The sequence below is a fragment of the Protopterus annectens genome, chromosome 1.part1 (genome assembly GCF_019279795.1).
Source record: "Protopterus annectens isolate FY-2018-M chromosome 1.part1, PAN1.0, whole genome shotgun sequence".
NCBI classification, from domain to species: Eukaryota; Metazoa; Chordata; order Ceratodontiformes; family Protopteridae; genus Protopterus; species Protopterus annectens.
Window position 1 is genome coordinate 908782394 of NC_056726.1, and position 15778 is coordinate 908798171.

A 15778-nucleotide genomic window follows, 5' to 3' on the forward strand; every position below is an offset into this window, starting at 1 on the left:
ACATGAACTCCAAGAAGAGCTAAACCCAAACATAAAACTACTGTTCAATCTCAGCCTTACTACAGGATATGTACCCAAAGAGTGGCGTACAGCAACAGTGGTCCCTCTCCACAAAGGTGGTGCCTCAACGGATCCTGGAAACTATCGCCTCATAAGCCTGACTAGCTTGGTCTGCAAAGCTATGGAAAGGATCATCATGGACCTCATAAATAAAGATATTGGGGACCTACAGACACTGGATCCTACCCATTTCAGCTTTGTTAAGGGCAGATCCTGCCTCTTAAACCTGGTCGATTTCTTTGAAACAGTCACCAAGGCCATTGATGAGGGGAAGGTGGTCCACACAGCCTACCTGGACCTCGCAAAAGCCTTCAATACAATACCCCACTCGGGCATTATAGATAAGCTCACCAGCTTAAATATAAACCCCTATGTCACTAGATGGGTTGCAAACTGGCTCAAGGACAGAACCCACATGGTTAGAATTGCTGGAGCCATGTCAGACTCCAAACCAGTTACAAGTGGCGTCCCACAAGGCTCAGTCCTGGGACCTCTCTTGTTCGGTATATATTTCTCGGAGGTACAGGCCAACACGGAAGGACTGTGGCTGACCAAGTTTGCAGATTACTGCAAACTGGGCGCCATAATCGACTCTCCAGCCGACACAAGCATCCTCCAAAAGGGCCTCATAGAAACAGACAACTGGTGCCAGAGCCATGGCCTCAAGCTAAATGCCAAAAAGTGTATAGTCATCCCCTTTGGCAAAAATAAAGTGCCCACAAATTACCACATAGGTGGTAATCCATTAAGTACAGAAGAAGTAATTAGGGACCTGGGGACCTAAGTTGATAGCAGTCTCTCATTTGACAACCACGTGGCCAAAATGGTTAGAAAAACATTTTATATAGCCCACCTAATCATGAAGGGATTCACATCTAGATCAGGGGAGGTCATCGTGCCTCTTTACTCATCCCTCATCAGGCCCATAATTGAGTACAATGCCCCTTTTGGGATGTACCTTACCAGACACCTGCAGCAACTGGAAAGACCCCAAAAGTACCTCACCAAGAGGATCAAAGGGCTCAAACAGATGTCATATGTTGCCCGGTTAAAGAAACTCCAGCTCTACTCAGTGGCATACCGCCTATTCAGGGGCGATCTGTGCCTGACGTATAAAGCCATGTCCAACCCGGAATTAATGGACATGCTGCACCTCCGAAAATCCAAATCCCATCGAGCTACGCGCTCGAGAGACTTGAACCTCCTCACTGAAATAAATAGTACATGCTGGAGGGACAGATTCATAACCCAGAGGCTCCCTTCACTCTGGAATAAAATCCCAGTCCAGGTTAGGCAGAGTCCCTCATTGACTCTCTTCAAGAGGAATCTTGATGAGTGAATGGGATATCGTAGGTTTAACCCGGGTATCACTTCTGTGTCACTGTTAGACACAGGCACAGTATACTAACCTCGAAAAAGGGCATAGCAAAATTAATTTAAAATGGGTGGTGAAAGCCAAACACATTCTGGCTAGGCTTATAAATGCCCTAGGGCAGATAGCCTAGTATGAACCTATGAACCTATGAACATGTCATACATTGACAGAATGAAGTCATTGTCACTGTACTCAGTAGCATACAGTCTACTTAGGGGAGACTTGTGCCTGGCCTGCAGAGCAATCTTGGATTCAAACCTAATGGAACTGCAGCACATCTGCAAGTCAAATAGGACATGGGTCACCCACTCCAGGGACATTCACCTGGCCTGCGACATAATTAGGACCTGCTGAAGAGACAGATATGTCTCTCAGAGGTTGCCACTCCTCTGGAATAGGCTACCAATTCACATCAAACCAAGCCCCTCTACTACCCTGTTTAATTGTAGCCTGGATGACTGGATGGGAAACTGTAAATTCCTGCCGGGGATTTCACCCATGACCCTCCTAGATATGGGCAGTCATTGCTAACTAAAATCTCAAGTTTAGGCAAGATCATTTATATTGGGATTCTCTAGTATTAAATTGGGTACACACGGCTAGACTTATAAAGACCTTCAGGACAATAACCCAGTAACCACCTATGAACCTATGAACCTACGTGGAAGTGCAGAAGTAGATAATCATCATATGTTTTGGGAAAGCAGATGAGTTAAACAAATTGTGTGGGGGCGCTGTGAAAATTCAAATACTATTTCTAGAAAGATGGGTAAGAAGCTTAATACTAAAAGGATGGAAGCTTAACCTTGAATGCAAGAGGAAAAATAGGAACAAATAATATAAAAGTATGCAATCAATTATTTTGTGTATAAGAAAACACTGCAGGAAAAGACAGGGTTAAGACAGAATGGAAAAGGTGAGGCTATGTCATAATACAAGAAGGTAAGAATGGAGTTTAGAACACTGTAGGGCTAACTGGAAGAAATAGTTATGGATGACAACTCCTGAGGGAGAGTAATGTCTATGTTATATTGTAACTTATATAGTGATATGTGTTGAATGATATTATATTGAAATGTTGATTATACAAAGCCACAAAAAAAAAGAAGTGCAAAACGAATCTGTGTTTGTTGATATGTGTGTGTGTGTGTACACAAACATAGATAGATAGATAGATCAATACACATGCCTTGCGTTTATTCTAAATTGTGTTAGAGATTTGTTTAATGGATAACATTTGGTTGACTAAAGAGATAGTCTTCAGGTGTGTAAGATTGACAATCTCCAGAAAGGAGAATATTCTCCTTTCCCAGGGACTGTGTGGTCTTGTAGTTAGTATATATATATATATATATATATATATATATATATATATATATATATATATATATATATATATATATATATATATATATAATTAGCAGGAGGTGTGTTGAAGAAATTGCACGAGCCAAGGTTCTTCTTGACACATGCATGTAGCTTGTCAATGCTTCTTTGTCAAACTTTTGATGTTGATATTTTATTGGTATGTAGATGGGTCACTCAACTCATGTGAGGAGACCTATGCCTATATAATATATATGGGTCTATATTATATTTTTGAAAGTTTCAAACATCGAACACCATAAGATCGACACCGTATGAGCGATGTTTGAAATTTCGAAAATATAATAAAAAAAAAAAAAAAACTATACTTACCTAAATGCTGTAGGCAGGGGGGCAAGCCGCCCTGCACCCCCAACCCCCGCTACTTAAATATTCCTACTCAGAGATCACACTGCATTGAAGTAAAGGGGAAATATTCCCTGCAGCAATTTCCGTGTTATGCATGCGACATTTTGACAGTTCGACCAATCGGGTTCGCTCAATACGCGTTTGCCGTTTACAATTTTTGATCACGCGATAGGAACCCAATATATATATATATATATATATATATATATATATATATATATATATATATATATGTATAGGCCTGCTACGATGTTGTAGTTGTAACAAATAAACACATAGTTGGATTTTCATTCCTTAAATCTTCCCTATGTGATCAAATCCAGGAAGAACACTTTATTTGATATAATACAACTTTTCAGATTTGTGCTCCCTGTTAGCTTTTATAAAGAATTATATAAACATTTCCTGTACCTATTTTTGCATAGCTGATGAATACCAGCAGTAATGTAGTTATGGGGAATGTGCTCCATTCTCAATGAAACAAGTGCAAATAACAGTATTTTTTAAAATTAGAAAAGATTGGCTTTTACAATGTTATTGCTGTGAAGTGTACACTTTGCTTTTGCATTTATCCACATTCTTTAATTACCTGCTTTACTATATTGATGGCAGCATGGCAGCTAAAGCTTATCCCAGCACTTAAGAAGCTTAAGGCACTGAACCGACTGGATGCTAGAATGTTGTAAAATTCTTGTGTGCTCAGAGTTACACTGCATTACACTAGTTTAATTTAATTAACACATCTAGAGGTTCTCAATTTTAAGCAATTTCATTTTGGCTATTGCTGCTTTTAAATCCTTACCTTCCTTTACAGACAAGAGTGAGTAGTGTTCAAGAAACAGTGAAGCTTTGTATGGTGGTGTAATTTTAAAAGTGCTGCTTGCACTATAGAAGAAAAACATCTGCCCTAGATATTCATAATAGAAGTTGCTTAGCACACTTTTTTAAGAGCTGGATTTAGTCATTATTTTATTTAGTCAGCAGAATCTATGATTTCTCAGGTTTAAGCAGCAGTGACCATTTTGCACTGTTATTGGTTGTTACTTCTGTAAATTCTCACCTGCCCTGCGCAGCACCAGTTGAGTACATTTATGTGCATCTCAACATGTAAAAATGTTTTTGCATGTTTGCATTATGTGCTTGGCACATTGGCGGGATAAAGGCAGAACTGCGTCTCTGCAGTACTCTTAATTGCACTTTAATAAACATTACTGCAATATTTAAATATTTTATTTTAAATATATATTATTAATGTCCATCAAGTTTATATTATTTGACTAACTAGTTGTTCTGAATCAATATTTCAGATATAGGCTTGTTGATTGTTTGAGGTAGTCCAAAATTGTTAATTTTTTTATAAATGGTTAATTATGTTCCTTACTGAAATAATATGGCAAGTAATGATCTGTGTTTTACTTTTTTCCTCATAGCCTTCATTTGTCTTGACTAAATCTGAACATTAATTCTCTGCTATTGTAATATCTGATGTGGTGTTGCAGTGGTTGGTGTTAGCGTTATGTTCATTGGCTGTAGTGTTTCTGAATATGTTGGCACTAGTTCAGAATAATTTACATTCACATGAATAGTTATAACTTCTTTGTTGATATCTAGACTTCAGGTTATAGGTTCATAGATGTGTACTAGGATAATGACCACAAGGGCCTTTTTAAGCCTAGCCATGCATCCCAAATCTCTGACAAGTTCTGGTACCCTTGATAAGGGTAAGCAGGGGTTTGGGAGGTGAAACATTTACAAGCAGGGGCTTGGAAGAGGAACCATTTACAGGCTGCCTATGTCCATTAGAGACACAGGTGCCAAACTTGGGATGAATTTCCTGTTCTCCATCCAATTGTCTATGTTACATTTCAAGTGGTTTAGGGATGAACTCTGCTTCATGTGGATGGGGAGCCTGTTATAGAGAAGGGGTAGTTTAGGGATACGTATCTGTCTCTCCCGCAGGTCCTATTTATATCACAGGTAAGGTTTAAGATTTTGGAATGGGTAATTTTGGTGTTGTTTGTTTTGTGGATATGCAAGAGGTCCATCAAAGTGGGGTCTGACAATGCCTTGTATGCCAGGTATAGATCTCCTGTCAACAGTCTGTAGGAGACAGAATACAGGGAGAGGGCCTTGAAGTGAACTGCATAGGATTTGCTTGCATAGGATTGTTCAGTATTCTAACAGTTACAAAGTGAGCACTAATGGTATTATTGCATTCCCTTCCTATAATCCTCATTCACAATAATGCTACTATGAAAGAGAACAGATGCAAACCACAAACTAAGAAACATCCACACATTTATGGACTCAGTAGGAACAACAATGCTGTTAGAAAATGAGCTGGAAGACTTTCTGAATTAAAGCATCATACTACTTAAACACTACATGCGTGATACATTCAGAGAGGCAACAGAAGACATCATAGATCTGAAAAAAAAGAGGCAGCAAACAGGTGTGTCTTCATATTTACCTGAAAAATGCATAAACGTTTAAATGAATATAATTAGTAGTATTTTAGAAAATAAACAATTGATAAGATTTAAGAATTTATATAAAAATGAAATGTTATAACCGTAAATATATATGTAAAAAAAACAATGTTAGGAGAACAGAGTACATCTGTGTTTTTTCCTGTTATTTTTGTTTGCATGCCTGCCAAATACTAACCCCCCCCCCAATGATCTTGCACTTCTTTGTTTCCCTGCTATTGAGGAGTCACAAGTGTGCTGGTGAAAACTGACTGGAGGGGCATCATCCAGGTAGCCATGGAGATTTGTTGTGATTTAACTGGCTTCCTAGCAATGAGGATGTGTTAATTAAATCCAAACCCCATCTCTGGTAGCTGATGTGGGAACCTGTGCCAATACAGAGCCACCTACATATCCATTTATGTGTGCATGCTACCACCCTGACTCAACAGAGGCTACTACTAAAGGCTCGAGAGCCAAGCCTATGTTCTCAGTCCAGCCCATCTTGATACTTCACAAGTCTACTCTTGCTTGATGGTAATCATTCACTTGGGAGCACAGTTCTCTAACCCACCCCCAAAACGTATGAATCAGAACACTCTGTCATTCTCACCTACCAGCAGTCTCTTCCAGCATCTGAACCACTACTCAAATTTAAGTCACCTGGGCTGCAGTAATGGATTCTTTATTCTCTTCTAAAGAGTTGAGAAACTACAGGTGAGTTTGGAAGGGAGTAGGACCTTAGAAATTTTACTGATGTTTATTTTTAGATGCAACCTGAATATACCATAATAACAACTGATCTTGGGTACTGAATTTAATTTTCTTTTTGAATATTCCTGTAGTAATGTAGCTGCAAAAGGTTTAGAGGTATTTGATATCTACTTAAGTATAGTAACCGAATCACTGAGACAAGAAAGTGATAGATGATGGGTTCAAAATTGAAAGGCTTGGAGCAGGGATAATAATTTATAACACATAAGTGGCTGAGGTAAGATTCCTGGGTAGACACCACACACACACACACACACACACACACACACACACACACACACACACACACACACACACACACACACACACACACACACACACACACACACACACACACACACACACACACACATGTACATGCATGCATGTATGTATATTTGTGTGTGATATACATACATATATACTATAGACAACGGAAAGGTGGTACACACAGCCTACCTAGACCTCACAAAGGCCTTCAACACCATTCCCCATTCTGGTATTATAGACAAGCTCACCAGCCTGAACATAAACCCCTATGTCACAAGATGGGTTGCCAACTGGCTCACGAACAGAACCCACATGGTGAGAGTTGCGCGAGCTAGGTCTAACTCCAAACCGGTTACAAGTGGCATTCCCCAGGGCTCAGTCCTAGGACCCCTCCTGCTCGGCATATACTTCTCAGAGGTACAGGCAAGCACAGGAGGACTATGGCTGACCAGGTTCACAGACGACTGCCAACTAGGGGCTATAAATGACTCTCTGGTTGACACCGACATCCTCCAAAAGGGTCTGACTGAGATGGATACCTGGTGTCAAAATCATGGCCTCAAGCTAAATGCCAAAAAGTGCATAGTCATCCCCTTTGGAAAAAAACCCAAAAAAGTACCCACAAACTACCACATAGGTGGTAGTCCCCTAAATATGGAAAACATAATAAGGGATCTGTCGACCCAAGTAGATAGTAATCTCTCCTTTGATAATCACATTGCCAAATTGGTTAAAAATCCTTCTATGTGGCCCACCTAATCACAAAAGGGTTTGCATCCAGATCAAAAGAGGTCATTGTGCCCCTCTACTCATCACTTATCAGATGCATCATAGAGTACAACGCCCCATTTGGGATGGACCTTGCAAGACACCTACAACAGCTGGAAAGATCACAGAAGTACCTCATCAAGAGGATCACTGGCCTCAAACAGATGCCCTATGCAGCTCGACTGAAGAAACTCCAGCTGTACTTGGTTGCATACCGCCTACTCAGAGGTGATCTCTGCCTGACATACAAGGCCATGTCCAACCCAGAATTGATGGACATGCTCCACCTAAAGAAAACTTTATCCCCTCGAGCCACATGCTCTAGGGATCTAAACCTCACCACAACAATAAGTAGGACATGCTGGAGGGATAGATCGAGCCCTAGAGACTTCCCATGCTTTGGAACAAGATTCCAATCTACATTAGGTTCATAGGTTAGTACTAAGCTAACTGCCCTTGCAAGCCATTTTAAGCCTAGCCAATTATCCCTTCTGAGACTCAAACCCTGTACCTTGTGTTTGTAAGGCAAACACCTTAACTATTAGGTGACCCTCCCAACCTCACAGTAAAATGGTACAACCAGCAGAGCTCCTCGCTAACAATCTTCAAGAGAAACCTTGACGAGTGGATGGGAAACAGAAAGTTTACCCCGGTGATCACTTCAGTGGCTCTGCTGGACAGAGGCACAGAAAACTAATCTAAGGGGGCGGCGAAAGCCAACACATTCTGGCTAGGCTTATAAATGTCTTTGGGCAGATAGCCTAGTACCTACCTATGAACCTATGAACCTATATATATATATATATATATATATATATATATATATATATATATAAAATAGGATCATAGGAGGTTACTAGGCTATTAACCAGAAGGGTTGTGGGTGCTATTCCCGGTAAGAAAATACTGTATATGAGGCACATGAAAAGTATATGTGATTGTGTGCTGTGTGCATACTGGCAACTTAAACATACCAAACAAAAATGGAACTCACAGTAAAATGGTACAACAGCTGTTTAGCATAAAACAGATTACTGAATGACCTATAAGAGGCAGTACAACGTTAATACACTCTTCTTGTCCTTCCCAACCAGTCAGAGCAGCCATTGGCAAAGGAGTTCTGTTTTATTAACTTGAATATGAGATCCCGAGTTTGGTTCTGCCTCTAAGAAAAACACTGTCCTGCTCCAGACAATCTCTAACAGCATCTGCTGATTCATGGTAAACTCACTCCTCTAGAAGCATCACTGTATCCCCCTAAAAAAAGCCAAATAGCTACAAATAAACAAAGACCTAACCCACTTTTAGAATCCCAACTCTACAACTGTTTCAACTCCACACATTTACACCCCTTGCAGCTAGACTTCATGAAATAAAATCCTCCTCATGCAACCTGAGACGCTACTCACAAGCCACACCAACTTTCATTACCCCTAGAACCTGGAACCAAACTCCACAGCCATTGACATTAAGAAAAATCAACATATATTCCAAATTCAGAATGCAACTCAAAAATCACTTCTTCATCCAAGTCAAATCCTTCTGCTTCAACACAGGACATATCACCTAACCTATCTCCTTTCTGAGTCTCTTTTCCTGTGTCAAGATTCACTGAAAATTGATCCACTTTGCAAATTAATGCATATATTGCAAATTTCACAGACATGGCTACAGGTTGGCTAGATTTAGGAATTTAGAAGAATTTGATTATAGTTTTTTGACAATTGATGTTGTCAATTTGTTTTCCGTGATCCCGCATGAAAAGGGTACCGAAATGTTTCGGAAGAGTATTGTTAGTTTGGGGGTAACGGACGTGGCAACAGCTGAACTATTGGTTGATTTTATGGAGATTGTCTTAAGGAACAATTTTATTACATGTGAAGGTGAAGTTTTTCATCAGATAGCTGGTGTTGCGATGCGGGCCAAATGTGCCCCCATTTTCCCAACCTTGTACTATTAGATTTGGAAAAAGAATGTATCTTTAAAACGTGTTATAATGAAAGAATTTTGTCCTATAGTAGATTTCTTGATAACATCCTTATTCTGTGGAAGGGGGAAGAACAGGAAGCTATTAAATTTATGGAATACCTTAATAGAACCACTGATTTCTTGAAATTTGCTAGTACCTGGGATAAAAACCAGATAAAATATTTGGATATTTGTTTAACAAAGAACGTTAACATTTTACATAGTACTATTTACAGGAAGGCTTCCTATTCAAACACCTTGTTGCATTTCACCAGCAACCATCCACACTTCCAAAAATGAAGTGTGGTTAAAGGACAGATGGTAAGGGTGTCAAGACTTACCTGTAATGATGAAATTTTCCACAGGGAAATTTATAATTTAATTGGAATGTTTTCAGAAAGGGGGTACCCCTTGAAACTACTAATAAACATCAAAAAGAGGTTATTAAAAAGAGGGAATCAACTTTTATGCCAATTCTATCGTCCGACTGGCAGCCTAAAAGTAAAGATATAATTCATGACAGTAGCAAGGCCAACACTATGGTCTTAGAATACAATGGGGCTAGTTCAAAAGTTGTAGATATTGTCAACCAGTGTTGGGAACTTTGTTTCCAAAAGGAGATGTCAGCTATTTTAGGTTCAAAACCTCAGGTAGTTTTTAGTAGGGGAAGGAATGTTAAAAACTTTCTTGAAAAGAAAAGCAGCATTCCAATTTATAAATCATATATATCCAAATGTGGAAGTTGCAATTTATGTAGGTATATAAATGATGGTCCCTATATTTACATTCAAAGGAATGACATTTCTATTCAATGTCCTTTGTAGATGCAACTGCTGTACTACACATGTTGTGTACGTGGCTACTTGTTTATCCTGTACCTGCTTCTATGTAGGTAAAAGTATTCGGAGGTTAAGGGACAGGATAAGTGAACATGTTAGGGCTATAAAGAACAAGGACATTCACAATTCCCTTTATATACTTTCAGACAAATGCATACATTTTAAAAAGTTTGTATTTTTTGTGATTGACAGGGTTTCTACTGATGAACGAGGAGGTGACATGAATTTAAAGTTGGAAAGTAAAGAATCCCTCTGGCAATTAAGGTTAAATGCATCTGTGGACCCTGGTTTGAATGATTTTATTTCCATCAAGCCATTTTTGAAAATTAGGCACAATCAAATTGTTTAAACATATTAAATAGTATATTAACATTTTGAATTAATTTTTCAGTTTTGTAATTTACAATAATTATTTTTTTATATAATATCTTTTTACCAATGTTATTCATTAATTGGTATGTTAGTAAGTATTTGATCATGCATTAAGGTACTGTCTTTTTAAGAAAGTATACAATTTAATATGGATGGTAGGTGTTTGTATTTTAAATCTGATTTGTAATATAAAAGCAGTATGGGTAGAATGTTTGAACAACTCTGAAGAAGCCTTTGGTTATTTTGGCGAAAGCGCTTAGTTGTTTGATCTGAAAATAAATGGTCCACTTTACTGGTTTCGGTACGTGTGTTTGTTATTTTAATATATCACATGTAGTTTGCATGTCTTTCATTTCAGTTCCATTAATTTGCAAATATATCTGTCAAAAAATAAGAAAATTTGTAAATTGATGGTTGTGCATAGTCAGTGCCTTGTATACATGTCTGGATCTGCACGCAATGACAAAACAGTTATTGTGGATTATTGTGCATTAGATAGTCAGCCTAGGTTGCTATAGCAGTTATAATTGTTCTGTTTGATCTGATGCACTTTCAGTTTTTAAATTGTACCATTCTGTCACTTTGCCCATATCTCTCAACCTCTGGAATAAAAAAAAACAAAATAATGGGGGACAACAACCCAAAATCAGAAACAGGTTTTAAATATTGTTGTTACAAACTTTGAAAGATGGTATAATAGAAGGTTCTGAAGGATATGAAGTCTGAAAGTCAGATGACTTCAATCCTCAATGATTTGACAGAAAACCACAGGTTTTATGAAGAACCGACCAGAAATCTGAGGCAAAACTCTGGACATTCTGTGACAATCTAGACAGTCGAGATGTATGACTTTGCCTGATACTATTTAGAATGTTATTTTAGCACACTGATTCAAATTTATTCAATGATCTTGCTGGACTTAAAGCTTAAAATAGGGTGGCTAATGGTAACTTTTCTGATTCCCGATAAGTGAAAGATTTATTCCCTTAAAGACATTTTATGTTTTAGAAGTGGGCAATGCTGCCATGCAATAATTTAAATAAGGATGTTTAAATAAATTGACCATCTTGCTGAAATGGGAAGACATTTATATTTGTTTAATGTGTTACAGTGATGTTCCGCTCTGTTAGTACTTTGTTTTTCACTTGTTCACAGTAGTGTGGGATTGTGAGGTGAGAGCAGGGAAATGATGGGGGAGTCTATACTTAAGCCTAAGAATTAGGACATTAAAACATTGAAAGAAATAGCTCTACTGGCATCTGGGGTAAACAGATTGGGTATTCTGTAAGAAATCTTAAATTGAGACAACACCTTGTTAATGTCTAATTCTGCATGCTTGATGAGTGATAAAGAGTCATCTAATGTAATGCTTAGATATCTATGGGAGGTAGTAACTTTCAGGAGTATTTGTGTGAGATCACCGATGGCAATACTGGATGTAACTTTTAGGCATCTTGAGGTTCCAAATAACATAAATTATAACATAAATTATGATTTAGTAAAGTTAATAATTAATTTGTTTTCAGTTAACCAGTTCCATAGTTGCATGAAGTTCTGTTGTATTCCCTAAACAATCAAATAGGTAATACGTATATCATCTGTATAAAAGAGGCAGCTGATATGAGGACTGCCCCAAAGTAGATAATTCAAAAATAATGAAAAAAAAAAACCAGAGGGACAAATATGGATCTTTGTGAAATACTTGAGGGTTGCATGCCTGTTTCATTGTTAAATTTAAGTTCTTTGCCACCAAATGTTCTAACTGTAAGGACATTTTTGGACCAGGAGTTAACCTAAGTATAAATTATACACTGCATAGTTGCTGCAGAAGAAAAGAGTGATCCACACTCTCATAGACCCATTTTCTGTTTTAGGAAAATAGCAACAGTGAATACCGCATTATCTATATTCACATATATATGGTTTGTAAGACAGTATAATGCAGTCATACTGCTATAGAGTGGAAACCACACTGCCTGTCTGCAGTATGTCATACTTATAATGTAAAATTTGTTTGTAGATTTTTTTAAAGGTGGGCAAATGAGCAAACGTCAGATGCCAAAGAAGGTGTTCATACTTTGGGAAGTGGGATTATTGGAGATGTTTGAAATTATGAGAGATAATGCCTATAGAAAGTGAGACTGCATATGAAGGTAAAAGGTTCACACAAAATATGCCATATCAGTTTTAAAAGCTTGAAGACTTCCTGATGAGTCATAATTTTAAAGTATAAATAGGGAAATTGTTAAGTATTTGTATAGGGTAGTGGAAGGTATAGCCAGTGCTAGATTAAGCCATGCATTGATGAAGCTGTAGTTGCAGGCTCGTATTCTGAAACAGGACCCTTTTCTCATTTTTTAGTCAGTTACCAACTTGTTTCAGATAGGACTCTATCTAACAATTGTCCTTCCATTTGCCTTACTGTTTCTGGTGAGTCTCACAGATACTGGATTTCCACAGAGCTGTAACTGGTCATTAACAAGGCATCTGTGTGGGTGCTTGCTGCCTGCCTGACAGTTTTTTTCCACATGTTTAAAACTGCTTAGGAGAAAGAGAGTGCATGCATTAATATTGATTTCAAAATTCATGACTTTGAATGAAATAGTGATTTGGTATAGCTTTTCTTTATGCTGTACCAGATGGTTGGTTTTCCATTTCTCAGGTTGTCAACACTATTGCGACCTGGAACATATTAGCTTGTACATGCCTTTTGAAATTTTTAAAAAAGAATGAGCCAGTCAGGTTGGCTGTGGATAGTAGTGTGTTGTCACAGATTATAGGAAATCATTATCCAAAAAAAAGGTCAAATGTGGCTAGTTGGTAAAGTCAAACAGATGGAAATAAAATGAACTCAAGCACCAAGAAACTGATATCTCTGTTAAAACTTTGATGAAAAAGCCACTAAATGCCAACTAGGTGTCATTCTACTTGAGGATGAAAGCACTCACTGTATTTTCTTATTTTTATATATTGAGCATTTGGGTTATTTAGTTAGTTGCTGCATTTGGTGGCTTTTTTCATCAGGTTTTTCATGTTAAAGCTGCCATTACTGCCATTTTCTCAGTATCTTTACTAAAATAAACAAGGAAGTCAGCAGTTTCTTCTAATGATATAGAATTTATCAGACAAGCTAATGAAAGCCTTTAAGTCATACCTCTCAATCTCTTAGCACAAAAAAATCTGGACAAAGCCAAAAATAATGGGGAGGGGGGAGTAAAGCCCCAAAAATAGGGACACATTCTAAATATAGCTCTTATAAACTTAGAAAGTTACTACAATAAAATGTCTTGCATTAGCATACATTTTCTGAAAGATATGAAGTCTGCCTTTCATTATTTAGTGAATTCAGTCCTCACTGACTTGCCGCAAAAATCCAGAAAATCTCAAATTTTATGAGGAACAGACCAAAAACTTGAGTAAACAATCTGGACATTCTGCAAAAATGTGGACAGCTGAGGGGTATGATCTGAATCATGAACTAAAAGCCTATTCGATTGTTTATTTTAATAAATATTTCTGCTTCCTGATACTCCAGATTAGAAACAAATAAATGTTCTTATTTATAGCGAATGCTTGTGCATTAAGTAAATGACATCTAGAGATTGAGCACATTTAATGTTATTGAACATACTTGCAGAATGAATACCTCACTCCCAAACATATTGCTTTCAGCCTATGCTTTTTGGGGGGAGTGGGATGGAGGCAACAACATATCACTGAGTCAATTTCAACCTTGTGGTATAAGGATGATGTTTTCCATTTCTCTGTTGAACTGACAGATTAAACTGCTTTCCATGCAGTTTGTAAAGATCTCTGGTCATATAACTAGAGCATACCAGGATCAGACCACTAGGATCTGCTGACAAGTGGATCTTTGGGGATGGTTTTCTGTTGCAGTTAAGTGTTTTTTGTTGCACCTTCTGGCAAGAACTGAGATAGAACTCTAGTGCTAAGATTAGATATTGCTTAGAGCATCATACTTACATATGTCGTGAAGATATGTGAAGGCTGCCAGCCTAGCTAGATAGGATTTTGTAGATAATTCTGTCATTTGTAGATGTTGGTGTAAGCCACATGCTTGTTGTCTTTGTTGAATGTTGAACTTCAAGGGTGTGGCCACATTGCAATCTGCTGGAAGAAAGCTGATAAGTCAAGCATGGTATAATTGTTTGATCTCAAGGCCCGGAGCCGGGATGCCTGGATGGGGGAATTCTTGCTATTGTTTTGGGACCAGAGTTAATTGCTAGAATTTGCATGTATGGTGTCTTTTATTGCTGTGGCTTCCTGACCACGTGCAAGATCAAAAGGGCTGCTAAACTCTGAGTTTCTGTTAGCCAGGGAACCAGAGAAAAGGTGATGTGGTCTGAAATGAGTCAGTAGTACTGTGCTATCAATTTAAGGACAGAGACTCAGAGCATTTTGCATTTGTCTTCAGAACATCCAATGTCACCAGCACTGTCTTGCTCTATATGTAAGTTTATTTTAGAACTGTGTTTGCTCTTAGATATAGCTAGAAAATAGGAAGATTAGACTAGTTGTTTTCTGTATTGATGTCAGAACTATTCTACTGTATTATTTAAAGCATTTTCCTGTGATCTCTGAACTCTTGACTAACACTGTGTAGTAAGAAGTATTGTCTTGTGTTCTTATTATTTATTATTAAATATTTTTAAACCTTTCAACTGTGGCTGTTTTATGTAGAGATAATTTAAGATCTAGAGTACATTGCATGTATATAGTGATACTGTCCAAACCACTTCAAATAAGCCTTGCTGTTCTGGTCACACTTACCATTTGGATAATAATATTGCACAGTAATAATTGGACACCCTTTGATAAGGGCCTTATTAGTAGCTGATATTAGTGGTTAGTGGTGGTAATTGCTACCTTATAGCATGGCAGAAAGGGGGCATAGCTGGAAAACCTGTGCCAGCTTTCCACAAGAGTGTCTGTGTGTTTGTATATAACTCATATCTCAAAGTGTGTGTGCGTCAGCTACTTGGGCAGGGACACGAAGCACTGGTTGGACAGAGAAGGTGCTGGAGTTTGTAGCTTGACCACTAGGCTGAGATCTATACCCTATAGCTGTGCCAGTGAGGAGTCTTATTGGGGATCTGGAGAGAAAGGGAGAAACCAGCCCCAGACTGACTGTGATCTCTGTGTGCTCTTAA